The sequence below is a fragment of the Trifolium pratense genome, linkage group LG1 (genome assembly GCF_020283565.1).
Source record: "Trifolium pratense cultivar HEN17-A07 linkage group LG1, ARS_RC_1.1, whole genome shotgun sequence".
NCBI classification, from domain to species: domain Eukaryota; kingdom Viridiplantae; phylum Streptophyta; class Magnoliopsida; order Fabales; family Fabaceae; genus Trifolium; species Trifolium pratense.
Window position 1 is genome coordinate 23,885,573 of NC_060059.1, and position 17,156 is coordinate 23,902,728.

General features: G+C 34.3%; 1 long non-coding RNA gene and 2 pseudogenes across 21 annotated transcripts; 2 read left to right on the plus strand and 1 right to left on the minus strand.

The window, feature by feature from the left end:
* The window catches only part of LOC123890710, a 31,249-nt pseudogene extending 26,805 nt beyond the window's left edge, over nucleotides 1-4,444 (plus strand).
* A 3,051-nt stretch (nucleotides 4,445-7,495) lies between these two features.
* LOC123910171 lies at nucleotides 7,496-15,375 on the plus strand (annotated as a pseudogene).
* On the minus strand, nucleotides 9,445-14,712 carry LOC123910179. 21 transcript variants are annotated; one of them, XR_006810148.1, is made up of 10 exons: nucleotides 14,195-14,666; nucleotides 13,945-14,055; nucleotides 13,392-13,521; nucleotides 12,099-12,535; nucleotides 11,576-11,711; nucleotides 11,306-11,490; nucleotides 11,020-11,057; nucleotides 10,484-10,586; nucleotides 9,801-9,915; nucleotides 9,445-9,701 (listed from the first exon to the last, which is right to left on the minus strand). It is a non-coding gene; the product is annotated as an uncharacterized LOC123910179 (long non-coding RNA). The 21 variants fall into 21 exon arrangements; XR_006810144.1 differs by having other exon boundaries at nucleotides 13,945-14,080; XR_006810145.1 differs by having other exon boundaries at nucleotides 11,020-11,490; nucleotides 14,195-14,712.
* Nucleotides 15,376-17,156: the final 1,781 nt, after the last annotated feature.

Below are 17,156 nucleotides of genomic sequence, written 5' to 3' on the forward strand. Positions count from 1 at the left end.
CTGCGCCCAGCGCAACTAGCAGAGGCAAAACTCCATGTTCCAATTTTGCCTGCGCCCCGCTCAGGCAGCAGGAACCAAACCTTATTTTTTCTGCTTCTTCCAATTCAAAGGCAAATTCCAACAATCTCCACCTTGCCTTTTAATTGATGGTGATGTCAACTTCCCACCAACCATCATGCTGCTCTCTCCAAGATCACACCACACCCTCTTCAAACCCCGGAGTGAACCGCTCCGTACTCTCGAAGAAAACACTTGCCTCCAATTGTCCTTGGAATTTTAGGACAATCCTACAAGCTCCACCGTACCCTTTTCAGCCCCCGAATTGTTCATGTCTGTCCTCCTGAAGAATTGCTTGCCTCTCAACTTAACTTTGGAATTTTAAGTAAGTTCCACAAGCTGCAACATTAGACTCTCCTTGTATCCAACTACCTCCAGCAGTCCTACAAGTTCCCAAGTCTGATCACCGTTGCTTCCAATTGCCTCCCTGAAGTTCTTCAACATGTTTTGCACTTCTTCAGCCACAATCGAAACATAATCCACAAGGTCTCCATAGCTAAACTCCTTTGGTGCAACACTACCACTCTCCTCCCAATCTCCTAGATAGCCAAGAGCTAATGTTGATTGTCTTTTTCTAGTCCCACTAGTAAAAGACTCCACCTCAAACCGAGTTCATCCACCAAAGTCTTTAAACAAGTACTTCTGCTATGTCTTCCACCTTGTAACTGAGTATTCTTAGCACCGCCACTCCAGGCTGATGTTGAGTATTATTCCACCACCTCTCCAGGCCGATGTTGAGTATTATTCAACCGCCTCTCTAGGCCGATGTTGAGTATTATTACAACCGCCTCTCCAGGCTGATGTTGAGTATTATTTCACCGCTCTCCAGGCCGATGTTGAGTATTATTCCACCGCCTCTCCAGGCCGATGTTCTTCTATGGTTCCCGACTTCTAACTATGAGTGCTCCCGCACACTCATAGCCTTCCTCACACTTCTGTTGAAACAATACTGCCATCATCTTCACCTTCCACAAACCAAAGTCGTTACTCCCGGTGAATTTCTCAATTTTCCACTTAGAACCATGGTACTTAATTCGTTTGATCCTTTGCCCCACGGTGGGTGCCAATTGTTGTGAATTCGATTAACTCACACCAATAACCTTTGATGTGTGGAGCAAAATAGAATTAAGCAACCAAATAAGCAAGAACGACGGTAATATCAAACAACAAAGTAAGCGACGGAAACAATAAAGAACACAGATAATTTGTTTACCCAGTTCGGTTATAACAACCTACTCTGGGGGAGAGAGCCACTCTCCGTTCCACTATCAATAGAAAACTTGATTACAAAAGATTCTCCACAAGAGTTACAAGAATTAGCCTTCAATCCTAATTCTACCCTTTGCCCGAATCTCTCCCCGTGACTAAGAGATTCTATGAAAGTGTTTCCCAAGGTGTTAGAATGTTTCTCCAACCATAGAGTCTTCCCAAGAACTTGTTCTTATAACCCTAATTTGCTTGTTTGCCTCAGAAACCCTAAAAACATCATAAAAATACAGAAAACGCAAAACAGTGTATTTATAAACCCGCGCCCGCGCCCCGCGTAGGTACGGCTGCGCCTAGCGCAGCTAGCAGAGGCAAAACTCCATGTTCCAATTTTGCCTGCGCCCCGCTCAGGCAGCAGGAACCAAACCTTATTTTTCTGCTTCTTCCAATTCAAAGGCAAATTCCAACAAATGTGACGGGTTACCTGAAAATATTATTAAGACGGGATCTTCTTTAAAAAATAAACCTATGGAGGAATGGAAAGCTTCGCTAGACAATTTGAAAAACTCATTTGTTTAATGGCAGATGTTCCTCAGTTTTAGAGGGGAAGATACTCGCTTCTCTTTTACATGATTTCTTTATCAAGCTTTATGCCAAGGGGGATTCAAGCCTTTCATAGATAATGAAGAATTGCACACTGGAGATCATATTGCATCTTGTCTTAAAAATGCAATTGAAAGATCAAGGCTTTCGATTATTGTTTTATCAGAAAACTATGCAAGTTCTTCATGGTGTCTTGATGAACTTGTCAAGATTTTTGAATGTGCGGAATTGAAGAGCCAATTAGTTTGGCCAATCTTTTACAAAGTAGATCCAGCAGACATAAGGCATTTGAGAAACAATTTTGGCAAAGCCATGGCTGATCATGAAAAAGAACTTGGAGTTGACTCAGAAAAAATACAAAAATGGAAGTCGGCTTTGTCAAAAGTGCCTGTTTTGTCGGGAAAGCCTTACACAACCGGGTATGTAATACACTTCCATGGCATATATACTTCAATTTGATTTATCCCATGTTAACCAATTCCCACTCTACTATAGTGATGTTTAGAATGAGTTCAGGCAGGGACGGATCCAGATATTTAATAATGGTGTGGCCAAATATCAAAGAAATTATACGCTAAATTATATTGAAAATAAGAAATAATTTTTTTTTTTTTTGAAGAAGCCAAAGAAATATATTAAAAATAAGCACAAGTTGTGCCTAAAAATAAGGTTCGTACACAAAGAAACCAACAAAGTACAGGATTATCCTGTGTTAAGTCCTATACAAACTTTTGGATCTAACATCCAATGATTTAAATCGTAACAGAAGCCTTTTTTCTTAGCCTTAAACCACCACCATACTTGAACTTTGATGGTAAAAATTAACCTGTCAATAGATATTGTCTTGCCATTAAAAACTCTATCATTTCTCGCTTTCCAAATAGACCAAATTGAAGCTAGCCAAATTGCTTGCAAACCCGACTTAGTATTTTTACGAAAACCATCAGACCCACAAAATTGGGATGCCAATGCTATTGCATTATCAGGAAGAACACATGTGATCCCCAACCAGGAGATGATGTTACTCCAAACCGCGCCAAAAACGGGACAATTCAGAAAAAGGTGATGAACATCCTCAATAGCATCACAACCAACTGAGCACAATAGGGAATCATTACGTAAACAACCTCGCGTGAATAGATTAAGCTTTGTGGGTAACCTGTCATTGACACACCGCCAAGCAAAAGTTGAAACCTTTGATGGAACAAGCTTATTCCAAATAAGATCGTTGTGAGTAGACAACTCTCGCGGATGCAACAATTCAGAAAAAGGTGATGGACATCCTCGATAGCATCACAACCAACTGAGCACAACATGGAATCATTACGTAAACAACCTCGCGTGAATAAATTAAGCTTTGTGGGTAACCTGTCATTGACACACCGCCAAGCAAAAGTTGAAACCTTTGATGGAACAAGCTTATTCCAAATAAGAAATAATATTGTTTAATGCAATACATTTACGATAAAAATTGTCTATCATCCATTTCTTGAAAATGAGTCAAAATAACATCATTGCTTATTTGTTTCGAGTGGCGGAGGTACATTAACATATTGGGATGGGCCGCAACAAAGTTTGAATTTATGGGGTTAAAAATGAACAAACTGTTAATCTTGACGAGTCTCAATAACATATTAAATGAAAAAGAAACTCAAGAAATTATAAATACTAGATTTTTTTTATTTTGTTAAACTCAGTCCTCTGGTTACTAAAACATTGATTGGAGAATTTTTTTTATTGAAAAAGATAAATTCAATCTAAAAATTCATAGACCATTAACAATCGAATAATGTTACATCGTTCAATAACGTCTAAATACTTATATAATAATGTAAAATTTTAAGGAAATTTAAAATAATTTCATATGATATTGAACTCCATTAAGGTTATCAGTGTTCAATAAAAATATATAAATGCTTAATCTTGATAGGTCTACGATACACGGATCGAACACCTCAATTATAGTGCAGAGAATTTTACCACCAAGCTTCATGGACTCTTGTGATTAAAATTAACGATAATATGTATATATACCATAATAGTAACAAAAATGTGTATATATATACCTATTAAAAATGAAAATTCCACTGTGGCCAAGGCCACAGTCGACCTCAATGTAGGTCCGTCCCTGAGTTCAGGTTCCCTCCATTGGATAAATTCTTCATTTAGCCTGTTGATTACATAATATACCATTGTTTTTGAAGATTTGTTAATTGTTAAATAAGAAATTTAGTCTTCTTCACACACCTATCAATTTAAGCATGATATTTTGCACAAATTTAGACATGAAATATTTTGTTTCTAAGTTTTCCGGTACAGATTTTTATATTATACGTGATCATTTGTTCTTGTGAAAAATTTATCGTCATATTTAACTATATACTACTTTTCTACGAAAAAAATACTAAAAAGTAAAATAGTTGTAATTTAAAGATCTTGCACATGATTTTGCAGGTACGAATATGAATTTATCCAAAAGATTGTGGAAGATGCCAAGCATATTGAAAATCGTTTGCAAATTGAACTAGAAGATCATAGAAGCAAATTAAAAATCGTTTTGCATGGCAATCGTTTTTAGAACTAATTGGAACCATATAAATTGTCTTTAGCAAGTTGTTCATATATATTTTGGTTGTAATTTTGTTTTGTTTTATATTTTTACAAGTCTTTTGCTTTGTAAAAAAAATGTAAGTTATATCTACCATTTTTTTTTTTTGTGTTGAGTCTAGTTTCAAAAATTGAAACCAGATTCTTTTGAATAATTCTTTTTAGAAGAAGTTCAATCTTTTGAGTCAAAAAAGAAAAGAAAGAAGTTCAATCATTAATTATAGGCAAAATGTATCCATAAGTCCTTTAAGTTTTACATTTATAATAAAAATAGATTTTTAAGTTTTACGTTTGTATTAGATATATTCTTTATATTTGTAATTTGCAAGGACCTATTTATTACAAACGTAAAACTTAATTAATTAATGTTATCCACAAAATTCAACATTCTTCAACTATTAATTAATTATTTTTTGACAAATTTAATTAATTAATTATTAAAAATATAAAATCATAAAACGAGTATATCAACTATCAATATTTTTTTTTGGGCAGTATCAACTATTAATTATTAAAAATATAAAATCATAAAATAAAATAACATCACTTTTTTTCTGGTATATTATATATATAATAAAATACATCACTTTTTTAATATAAAAAAACCGGATGAATTTTTTTTTTTTTTAATAAGAATGTAGAGTCCATTAAATCAATTTTTCGGTACTAAAAATATAACAAAACTTCCCCTCAAAAAAAAAAAATATAACAAAACTTGATTTTTAGTTCTAAAAATAAAAATAAAATATTTTCAACCTCTACAATTTTCTGTTTCATTTTTTGTCTCAAATAGACATAATTGACATATCAAACATAGTAGAAACAAAAATTCTCTGAGGAATACATGTGTTGTTGTTTCTCCGTGATTTCTTGGCTTATTTTCCAAGCCCACACGTTTCTATACTCTTCTTCCTCTTCTTCTTCTACTAGTTCCTTACTTCGCTGAAAAATCAAATTAAACCCGTGGACCAATTCCTTCTTTCTGTTATGAAATATATATAGATGAGTAAAGTGAAGTAATGGGTTCACAACAAACTTTATAAGATAACTCTATATCCATTATTTTATTTGTTGACTTTCTTTGTTTAATTTGAAGTTAACAAACAATCATGTCTGGCTGCTGCAACAGTATGGGTGAGTTCAATTTCCTTTCTTCTTTATTTTTATAATAAAAAATTCAATTTCCTTTCTCTCGCTTCAATTATTTTCTTTATATATATATATATATATATATTTCACATAATGCTCAAAATAATTAAAATCATAAAACAAAAATAAATAAAAATATTTAAGTTAAGGATTTCTGTCAAAAAAAAGTTAAGGATTAAGGTCCGTTTGGATTAGCTTATTTATGAGCTTATGCAAACAGTTTATGAAATTTTTATGTATTACTATTAGTTTGTCAAGGTAGTTTATGATAAAATAATTTATAAAAATACAATTTTCACTAGTGGGAACTTATAAAATATCATAAAACCTAATTTATATTGCATAAGCTGTTTGCATAAGCTTAAAAATAAGCTAATCCAAACGGACCCTAAATATGTTTTAGGTCTTATAAAATGGGAGTTTACTTATTTTTTTATAATATTTTTAGTCTCTATAAAATTTTCATAAATTATTCAAAAATATAGGCTGATTTAACAGTAGAGACGAAAAGTGAGTGCAATATAATTTTCTAGGGACTAAAAATTTAATAAAAATTAAGTATCAACTAAACTTATAAAGTCACCATTTTGTCGATAACAAAAACACATATTTAACTCTTAAGAAATATATATATATATATATATGGGTTTTGCTAATACACACCCACTCTTTTTTATGAAGGTGTGCATTAGCAACATACACCTTAGGGTGTATTTAGCCACTTTTTAGTTATCATTTGCTAACACACACCTTCTAAAAAATAAGTGGGTGTATTATAGTAAATGCTTATAGGAGTTGCTAACATACACCCACTTATTTTCTAGAAGGTGTGCATTAGCAACATACACCTTAGGGTGTATTTAGCTACTTTTTAGTTATAACTTGCTAACGCACACCTTCTAAAAAATAAGTGGGTGTACGTTAGCAAAACCCTATATATATATATATATATATATATATATATATATATATGAAATAATGTAGAAAGTCTTTCATGGTGCATGTGAATGAATAACAGTATAACGAATACGAATTTTACAAATTTATTATTGGATTGAAAGTTTATATCATATAGATCATCGATAATTTTTTTAAAGAAATTGAAAACCAATTGGTATGTTATTGAGATCCATCAAAATTAACGGTTTATGGGTTTTTTTTTATTGAATACCTTTAGTTTTGGTGGGTCTCGATAACATACTAAATTATTTTTAATTTTCTTAAAAACAAAATCGTGGAAGGTCTATATTATATAAATTTTCAATTCAACGGTGGATTTTATAAAATTTGTATTAGTTATAATGTTATTCACTACTTGTGCATCATGCACCACTTGAAGGACTTGTGCATGTTGGATGTCGCCATATATATATATATATATATAGAGGATGGATCAAATTACACCGGTGTAACATTTGAGTAGTGTTACACCGCTCAATAACGCTTTAACGAATACAAATTTTATGAAATCCACCAGATGAGGGATCAAATTACACCGGTGTAACATTTGAGTAGTATTACACCGGTGTAACATTTGATTAGTGTTACACCGCTCAATAACGCTTTAACGAATGCAAATTTTACGAAATCCACCGTTGGATTGAAAGTTTATATCGTATAGATCATCTATATCAAATTTTATAAAAATCTAAAATCGTTTGATATGTTATTGAGACGAATCAAGATTAATGGTTTGTGTGTATATATATATATATATATATATATATATATATATATATATATATATATATATATATATATATACACACACACGTTGAAAACTATGCTGATTTACATATTTCTAAATATAAAATTTTGCAATGCATATACATATACTTATTCTATATTATTTTTCCAGTGGTACTAGGGTGTGCATTACTGCTACTTCGAATTGATTTGAAAAAAGAAATGAACCGATTGGTTACAAATCGAGATCTTGTGCTTGATAAAGTCGAAACAACTCATAAAAAAACTGAAAAGGTTAGCGATGTTGTGTTTGAGTGGCTAAATGAAACAAAGTTACTCATACAACAGTTGGAGAATCTGGATGCACAAGAGATACCAAGAAAACAATTTAAAAGATTGGTGAAAAAAGTAATGGCACAGAACACGAAATTACTTGAACCATTTTCAACTCCAATTCCAAGTTTAGAACACTTCTCTTCAGGAAATATTGTGTGTTTTAAGTCTAGAGAGAAGGCATCCGATCAACTTTTCGATGCGCTGCAAGATGAAAGTTGTTCTACGATTGGATTGTATGGTAGAGAGGGTTCTGGTAAAACAACATTGGTGAAAGCAATGGGCGACAAAGTTAAGTATTTAGAGATTTTTCATGAGGTTTTATTTGTCAAGGTGTACCTCAAAATACAAATATAAGAACAATGCAAGATGAAATTGCCGAGTTATTAAATATGAAATTTGATAAAGACAGTGAAGCTGGAAGAGCCATAAAAATATTGTCAACAATACAAGGTATGAATCGTAAAATTCTAGTGATTTTTGATGATGTTCGAGCAAAATTTGACCCAGAGGATATAGGCATTCCTTGTGATGATAATTCCTGCAAGATTCTTTTAACCACTTGTTGCCGACAAGATTGTGAATTGATGTCATGTCAAAGGGAGATTCAACTTGATCCCTTATCTAGAGAGGAAGCTAGGAGTTTGTTCATGAAACATTCAGGCATTCGTGATGATGAGGATAACTCCTCCTCATTCGACTTATTGAATGTGGCACGTGAAGCTGCTTTTGAATGTGAAGGGTTACCTAGAACAATTAAAGAGGTGGGATCTTTCTTAAGAAGTAAACCAATTGAAGAATGGAAAACCACGCTAGGTAGTCTGAAACATACAATGGCCAAATGGCAAATTTTCTCAGTTTTAGAGGAGAGGATACACGTTACTCTTTTACGGGTTCTCTTTATCAAGCTTTATCTCAAGCGGGATTCAAGACCTTCATGGATGATGGAGGACTGCATACTGGAGACCAAATTTCACCCTCTCTTATAAATGCAATTGAAGCATCAAGGCTTTCGATTATTGTTTTATCTGAAAATTATGCAAGCTCCTTGTGGTCTCTTGAAGAACTTGTCAAGATTATGGAGTGTATGAAATTGAAGAATCAAATAGTTTGGCCAATCTTTTACAAAGTGGACCCATCAGACATAAGACACTTGAGAAAATGTTATGGCGAAGGCATGGCTCGCCATGAAAATAATTATGGAATTAACTCAGAGAAAGTACTAAAATGGAAGTTAGCTTTATTTGAAGTGTCTAATTTGTCCGGAAAAACTTATAAAACCGGGTATGAAATATACTTCAAAGGACTTCTATTTACATTATTCTATAATAATCATTTTTTTTTATGTTTTTAATCACTACAAGAAAAAAGGCAAGCGACGACCCTTGAAAAAAAGCATTAGCGTCGGTTTTTTCCGTCGCTAATTGATTGCTGCAGCGGTTAGACAAGTGACGCAACAAGCAGCGTCGCTAAGGCATACAGCGACGGTTGACATAAACCGTTGGAATAACCGCCGCAACAACGATAGCGTCGGTTGTATTAATTTTTGCTGCAGTTTCCAACCGTCGCTATTTGTAATTATTTTTAAAGTTTCTTGAACTTATAGCGTCGGTTTGAACCGCCGCAACTTACATTTTTTAAAAAAAAAAATGTTTTTTTTTTTTTTTTTTCTGTTTCCTACAAAAAAAATTACATGCTTTTTTTTTTCCACAATTTTTTTTAAATGGTGTATTTGACACTCTTGATTCCCATTAATATCAATATAACAAAATCTAAACACATTATTTTACTAAACACATCATATCAAGTAATTGATTCTCACAATTCATGTAGAAAACAATACTCATAAGTTTACATCAAAATTGCTTTGAGTTAACACACAAAAGCAATATAGAAAATCAACTATATAGATCATCTAATTTCACACTTGAATTACTGTTGGTATACCTTGAAATCCAATTCTATAAAAAAAACAGCCCCTAATTCCAAAGCAAGCTTTAACGCTTGCAACCGCGCATACGTGCACATCGTCATCATGTAAACCACCTTCACAATTTGGCCTTCAATTAAATAAAGTAGAAACAACCATCAAGGACAATCATAGAAACTTGACTATAATCATAAAGCTCAAAAATTAATTACAACTTTTGAAACCTCACCATGATAAACAATAAGGATAGGCAACTTCCACTACATTAGCACCATGTGCCTTTGCCTGAACCATGTCAAGAGAATAAGTTCTACATTATATTGGTGAACTCCAAGCCTCCCACCCTTCAAGCAGATAAAGAAACAGAAATTGGTAAAATGAGTTCAATATGCTCAATGACACAAAGATATTTGAACCTAGTAAATGTTAATTTAAATCTCAGGTTCTTACGTAATAATACTAAAATTGAAGAAATGAAAAACATCCTTTATCGAATGTTGAAATTGAAAACAGATGTCTACTACATAGTTCAAAACAGATCATTAACATTGCAGTCCATGGATCAATACTAAGAAAAAACTAACATTGACACAATAAGAAAAATAACCACTAAGAGAACAAACATGAAACTGACTTATAATTAACCAAAACAATAAGAAAAATAAAATGTGTAACATTGAGAGTTAGACAGAGCACATACTTATAACCATAACATATAAATGGGAAGTATAACAAAAATGAAATAGGCCATGGGAAATAAATTTCAAATTTAATGTCAAAATTATATAAGATATTACTTGTTAAACCTTTCAAGATACAGCAGTACCACTATTGCTAGGCCATGGTAAATGTAACATTCGTATTGAAATAATTAGCGTCACATAATCTAAAAAATCTACAGTTAACACATACCTCGTTCATTACTGAATGCATCCGATTAACAAATTTAGTTTAAGAATTCAGAATTTCATGCATATTGATCCAAACGCATCCAACTTCATCCTCCATGCATCTCCTACACAGGTTGCAGATGAGATGCATAGTCATTATATAATTATACATACATAAATCCTTATAACAAAGATTAATTATGACATTTCTACTTCCTTAATAACAAATGTAATAATTAATTGGAACTCTTGTAAATAAAAATGAGATTCTATTAAGAATGCAGCGGCGGTTCATAACCGCCGGAGTACATCTGGAAAGCGGTGGCGGCTTCCCAACTGCCGGTTTAATGGGAAGGCGGCGGCGGTTACTAATCACACGCCTCAATATGTGTGCCGCTATATTCTCTTTTCCTTGTAGTGGTTATTCATATGTTAAGAAACGAGCAAAACTATTACAAGCAAGGAAGCATCCAAGTTATAATTATGTTTCTAATACCTACGTCTACCATCAGTAACAATTTCTAAATGAAATTTATCATGAAGATTTGAATTGTTTACCTCATTGTTTATCAATTCACTCCTTGGTCTAGGCATTTCTGCAAAACAAACAATAAAAACAATAAGCATGAGAATATATTTAAATGTTCTATAGATAGACACTAATTGATGATGGTGTTTAAGAAAACTAGCAATGTCAGATAAAACCCTTCATAAGCAAACTAGCAAATGAATATGCATAAGTAACCTAGCAATAACATATTTCATAAGAAATAACATGTCAGATCAAAAACTTCACAAGACTAATTGAAATTTCAAAACTAATTGCATGACCATAACACGCAACTTCCAGTTGTTCATCCAAAGTATTTAGAGAGCAAAAGGCCTCTTGATTATCATCCACTTTCATAGTATCAAGTTTATCTTCCTGGTTATGTGAGCAACTTTTAGATGGTAAATCACATTGTAGAGCAGAAAGTTCAGTCGGAACAGAATTATCAGCAAGGTTAAGCTCCTCCAGGCTGTTGTTATCTGATAAAAGAGAACAATATACCTATAGGAATTACAATATAACTATTTTGAAAAACCAACAACCACATATGATTTTTAAGTATACCTGTAAGAGCCTCAATTATGTGAAGAACTCCAGCAAGACCAAGTTGCCACTTCCTACCAAGTTGACACTTCCTTGGTATCGAAACTTTGAGACAACACTCTGGGTTTATGAGAAGCGGAAATAGAGTATTGCTGCCCTGTATAAATTAGAGAAATTAAAACACACAATGATAATAAAACTTGTTGAAATCACAATTAACAGTAAAGCAGGCACAAACATACCTAGATCTATATAAACTGCAAACTAAGGCAAAGGATAATAAAATTGAACAATACCACTAAACTCAAAAACCTAGATTAATGGATACAAATTGAACACAAATTGAACAATACCACTAAACTCAAAAACCCTAAATTGAAGAATATGGAAATTGAACACATAAACTCAAAATCAAACAAGAGAAGAATCCAGAAATTAACAAGAGAAGATTCCATAAATTGAAGACAAAAATTAACATAATTAAAAATTGAAGACACAGGGAGAGAGAGAGAGGGAGAGAGAGAGGAAAAGAGAGCTGTGAAACCTTCGTTGAGGAAGAGATATGGCAGTGACGAGAGGAACTGCTGTGGCAGAAGCTACGACGAAGAAGAACAAGGGCGAAGAAGAAGAGCTAGTGCGAAGAAGAATTATGGCAGCGAAGAGGAACTATGTTTCGTTTCAAGGGAAATCGTGAAAAACAAAGATGAGGATTTAATCTGTGCCACAGCTGGTTTAAATGGCTAGGGGTGGCGGTTTGTAGACCACCCGCCCCAGTTTGCCCGCCACTATATGCTATTTTTCTTGTAGTGAATGATCTTAAGGTGAATGAATGAATGACCTGCAAGTGCCTTCCACATCTTTCATTAGCTTGGAAACAAGATTATCGCGAAGATTACGACCAAAGTAGCGTGGATGCAATTGCATGTTTCACTCCAGCACAATGTGGAAAAACATTTTCTTATTTCTCCCTTTTCACCCAACCTAGATTCAAAGAATACAGTCAAATTCATAGAATAGAACGGAAAATCATATCGTAGCAAAGCAAGAACTGCGAACTAGTGAATGGAGAATAAACAACAACAAAATCAATTCATGTTTGAACTATGTGAACTAATCATGCTACGTGCTTCTCCAATGAGTGAACTCAACACTAGTCCAATTCCAAATTTCCAATCTAACACACTTTGACAAAAGAGAAAAAAAAAAATCAATACTTGTTCATTCATCTAACCTTCTCACTAATGGCATCTTGGACCATGACAACATTAGTGTTGATTGCAAAAACAACATCAGAAGTCCGAACTTCGGTGTCGAAGAATTCAATGTCTTGTTTCAAAGTATACTCATAAAAAAAACTCATACAGAGCTCAATGCAATACAGAAAATGCATTACATCCAGTTAAATTATAAAGTATATTATGTATTGAAGCTAAGACGACTGTTCTACAATCACAATGGAAAGGACAGATCATAATCATATAACTCAAAATCTCAAATAGAAAGAAAACCTATATGAAACTTGCAGTCAGGTTCATTAGAGTCATTACTCAGTACCATATTAATACTAATTAGCACAACCAAAGGGCCAATGCAAATGTACAAAGAACTGCTTGTGACTCAACGTAGAGCATAATACAATCAATGAATATCTAGACAATGACATGATTAGAAACTAGAATAGCCCCAAAAATTAGCAGGTGACCAAATTCAGTTAATGCTTAAACATGATAAGGCAGATGCAAAGCCTAAAATTTAAACTGTCAGTGTCAAATGCATCATCAAATTCACCAAGAACTCGTAAAAATCATAAGAAGATACTAATTGTAAAAGGGTATACCATTAAGAATTTTAGCAAAAGTAAAACATATAGTCACTGCTGATCAACCTCAAGAGATTTGCTCTCAATTGCCCTAACCAAAGCATATATGCACTAGACAAATCAATCCATTCTCCAATAATATCTTAACCTAAAATAGTCCAAAGAAATTGTATTAAAAATTGAATACGTCTAAATGAGCGACGGTTCTAGAAGGGATTACACATTGTATTAGAAATTGTATTTATCATATTGCTATGAATTATCCAATGAATATAAGAAATTATTAACATCAAAGACCTCCTAGTGAAAATATTAGTCAAAACTTGTGGCCTTAATTTGTTAAGTCCAAAATTTGATAACATTTTAAATGTTTGTGTGTGAACTATGATTATACTATTAACCAATTAACCACAAATTAAGCATTCTAATAGGCAAGATATCACTATAATAGAACTAAAATAGGGTTTCAAAAACCTATTTGAACAACATTGAAATTTCAAAAACCTAATTACCAGATTTCAAAATCATATTAAACTAAGTGAACCTAATTACCAAATTTAATCAAATGAACCTGAATTATGAAGATTGAAGCTGAAGGTTGAACGAATTTGAGGAGAAGGGTGAACGAAGGTGAAATCAGAGAATGAATCTGAAGCTTGAAGGTTGATGAGGAAGAATGAATCTGCAGCTTGAAGGTGAAATCAGAGCTGTGGTGAAAATGTGAATCGTGAATCGTGAATCTAAAGCTTGAAGGAAACGTGAATCGAAACGTGATGCGGTGAAAAAGAACATGAATCGGAAACACCGAATTGTGAACGAACCTGAATCGGAAACACCGAATTGTGAACGAACCTGAATCGGAAACACCGAGAGAGAGGAAGAGAGGTGGCGACGATCGGAACGGCAGCTATGGAGAAAGAGTGTTCTTTTGAGAGTTTAACATGATGAGGGAAAAAGTGAAGAAAAAAAATTAAGGGGAAAGTAATAAAAGGTTCTATTTTTTCCTAAATTTCTGATGAGCAAGCAGCGGCGGTTCTATCCGCCGGCATTACCTATAAGTCATACGCCACTATTACATGTACAGCAGCGGCGGGTAACTAACAGTCAGTATATGTAGAAGCGGCTGCGGTTCCAGGTCAATTGCCGCTAATTGACCATCGCTAAATTCCTTTTTTCTTGTAGTGAATATTGATAAATATTCTATGTTTTCAAACCAAAAGCGTTTTAATATTCTTTATGTTCACTTTGTTGTTTAAGTTTTGCTCCTAGTTTGAGTGCAGGTTTTCTATTCTATGTGAAAGCTATATCAAAGCTTGTTCTTGTGAAGAAATTTGATTGTTATGTACATGAATTTGCAGGTATGAACATGAATTTATTCAAAAGATCGTAGAAGATGCCAATCTTATTAAAAGTTGTTTGCAAATTGATAACTCTCGTTATTACGCACATTAGTATCCATTTTTAATGGAATTTTAACAAGAAAAGTCTAGTTTTTGAGCTTAGAATAAAAGAAATTGCATAAGGATATGAGATTACTTGGTTTGGAAAAAATCTAGAGAAAGTTGGAAAATTGAAGCAGGAAGCCGCGCCTGGCGCGGGATGCATGGCGCCGGAAATTTGTGAAGAATGGGAATTCGCCGCGGACGGCCGCGCCTGGCGCGGGTGTGTGGCGCCTGGCGCCGGTCTGTTTGAAAAACTGAAGAAAAGTGGTGCAGAAGGCGGCGCCTGGCGCGGGCAGCGGCGCCTGGCGCGAGCAGCGGAGCCTGGCGCGGATTTGCTGTATCTATATAAAGGAAGCTCATTTTCTTGCACCAGGTTCGGAATTTTGGAAGGAAAAGCACTATAGAAGCTCTGGATCTGATTTTTCTCAAGGATTTTGAAGGAAGATTCTTCATGGATCTTAATTCTTGTCTTGGATTTATTTTCCTTGCTATCATGTGTAACTAAACACTTCTCGGGTTGGTCTTTCTAGGTGATTTCATGTATCCATTGTAGTGCAATTTACTCGTATGTAATGAATTATGATATGAATCTTAATCAATTGTCTTTGATCTTAATGCTTTACATATTTTGGCCTTTTATGTGATGAATTTAGCTATTGATTTTACTATGATGATAGGAATTGATAGTTGAAAATAAGAACAATTGAATGATAAATAGTGGCTTAGAGATATGAAATTGTTTATCATGATTTTAGGGATTAGGTGTTGAAAACCTCAATTAACTACCACCAATCTTACTAAGAGATTAGGGATTTGTGATTAATTGAGAGGATTGATTATCCAAGAGATTGGAATCAATTACTTTGCTAATCCTATCTTAAGATAATTGAATGATTCGTTACATACAATAAGTTGCACGACTTTGTGAGAAGTGAAGGATCCGACGTTAGACCAATCCGTTTTTCCTTACAAAAAGTTCTACGCGTTTTTTACTCGTTTTTGCGATATTTGATCTTAAAAACTCCCCCCAATGTCCGTTACAATTTATTATTTTAAGTTTAGTCCAATTCGTTATTGTTAAAATTACACAATCCCTGAGGATCGATATTTTTACTACTTGCGATTATTCGTGCACTTGCGGAATTGTCATCAAGTTTTTGGCGCCGTTGCCGGGGATTGTTGATAATTTCAACAAGGCAATTGGACTTTTGTTTTTACTTTTGTTATTGAAAAACCAAAAAAAAATTAGTGTTAGTCTTTAATTTTTGTTTTGAGCAATACTATTGAGGTATTTTGTTGTTTTTGTTTATGCGAGGTAAAGCACCGGAAGAACTACTATTCGATCCGGAAATTGAGAAGACCGCAAAGGCAAATAGAAAAGCAACAAAGCTAGCGAAAGAAGCCGCTAGCCAAGCACACTTTGAACAAGAATTAAGTGAAGAGGAAGTTTCATCTAGCTCATTCTTCCCGGAAGAAGAACTAATTGAAATGGAGGAAGAGCATGTAGTACCTCCTCCGCCTCCACCAAGAAGAACACTAGGTGATTACGGTCAGCGGAACAATGGTGAGACGGCCAATTTGGGCTTTCAACCGGCAAACCCGGTAGCTTTTGATATCAAGAACACCGTCTTGAGTGCGTTGAAGGAGGATCAATACTCCGGTGCGGAATCCCAATGTCCAAATCTACATCTAGCCCATTTCTATGAAGCATGTGATTATACGGATCCACCGTGAGTTAGTGAATCGAACAAGCGACTTCGTCTTTTCAAGCATTCTCTTACCGGAAGAGCCAAAGATTGGCTCGATACCATTCCTCCGGGTACAATCAACACATGGGGTGAAGTGGAACAATTGTTCAAAGCTAGATTTTTCCCGTTACACAAATTTGTAGAAAGGCGGAAGGAAATACAAAACTTTGAGCAAAGTGATAATAAATCACTTCATGATGCATGGGAGAGATTTAAGCTTAGCTTGAAAAAGTGTCCCGACCATGGGCTAGATAATCTTGCCCAAATGCAATACTTCACCCAAGGGCTTAGACCTCAAACCCGCATGCTTTTGGATGCATCGGCGGGTGGTTCCTTGAAGAATAAGAATGAGATGGAAGCTAAGGAGCTCATTGAGACTATGGCTCATAACGAATACCGTGTGCAAAATGACCGTGGAGCCAAGAAAAAAGGTGGATTGCTTGAACTTGATACTCAAGATGCGGTCCTTGCTCAAACTAAGCTTCTCTCCAACCAAATGGAGGCTTTTATGAAGCGATTTGATCCGCAACAACAAGTCAAAGAGGTTCAAGAGCTTAGATGTGACTTTTGCCAACAAGGGCATGCAAATGGGG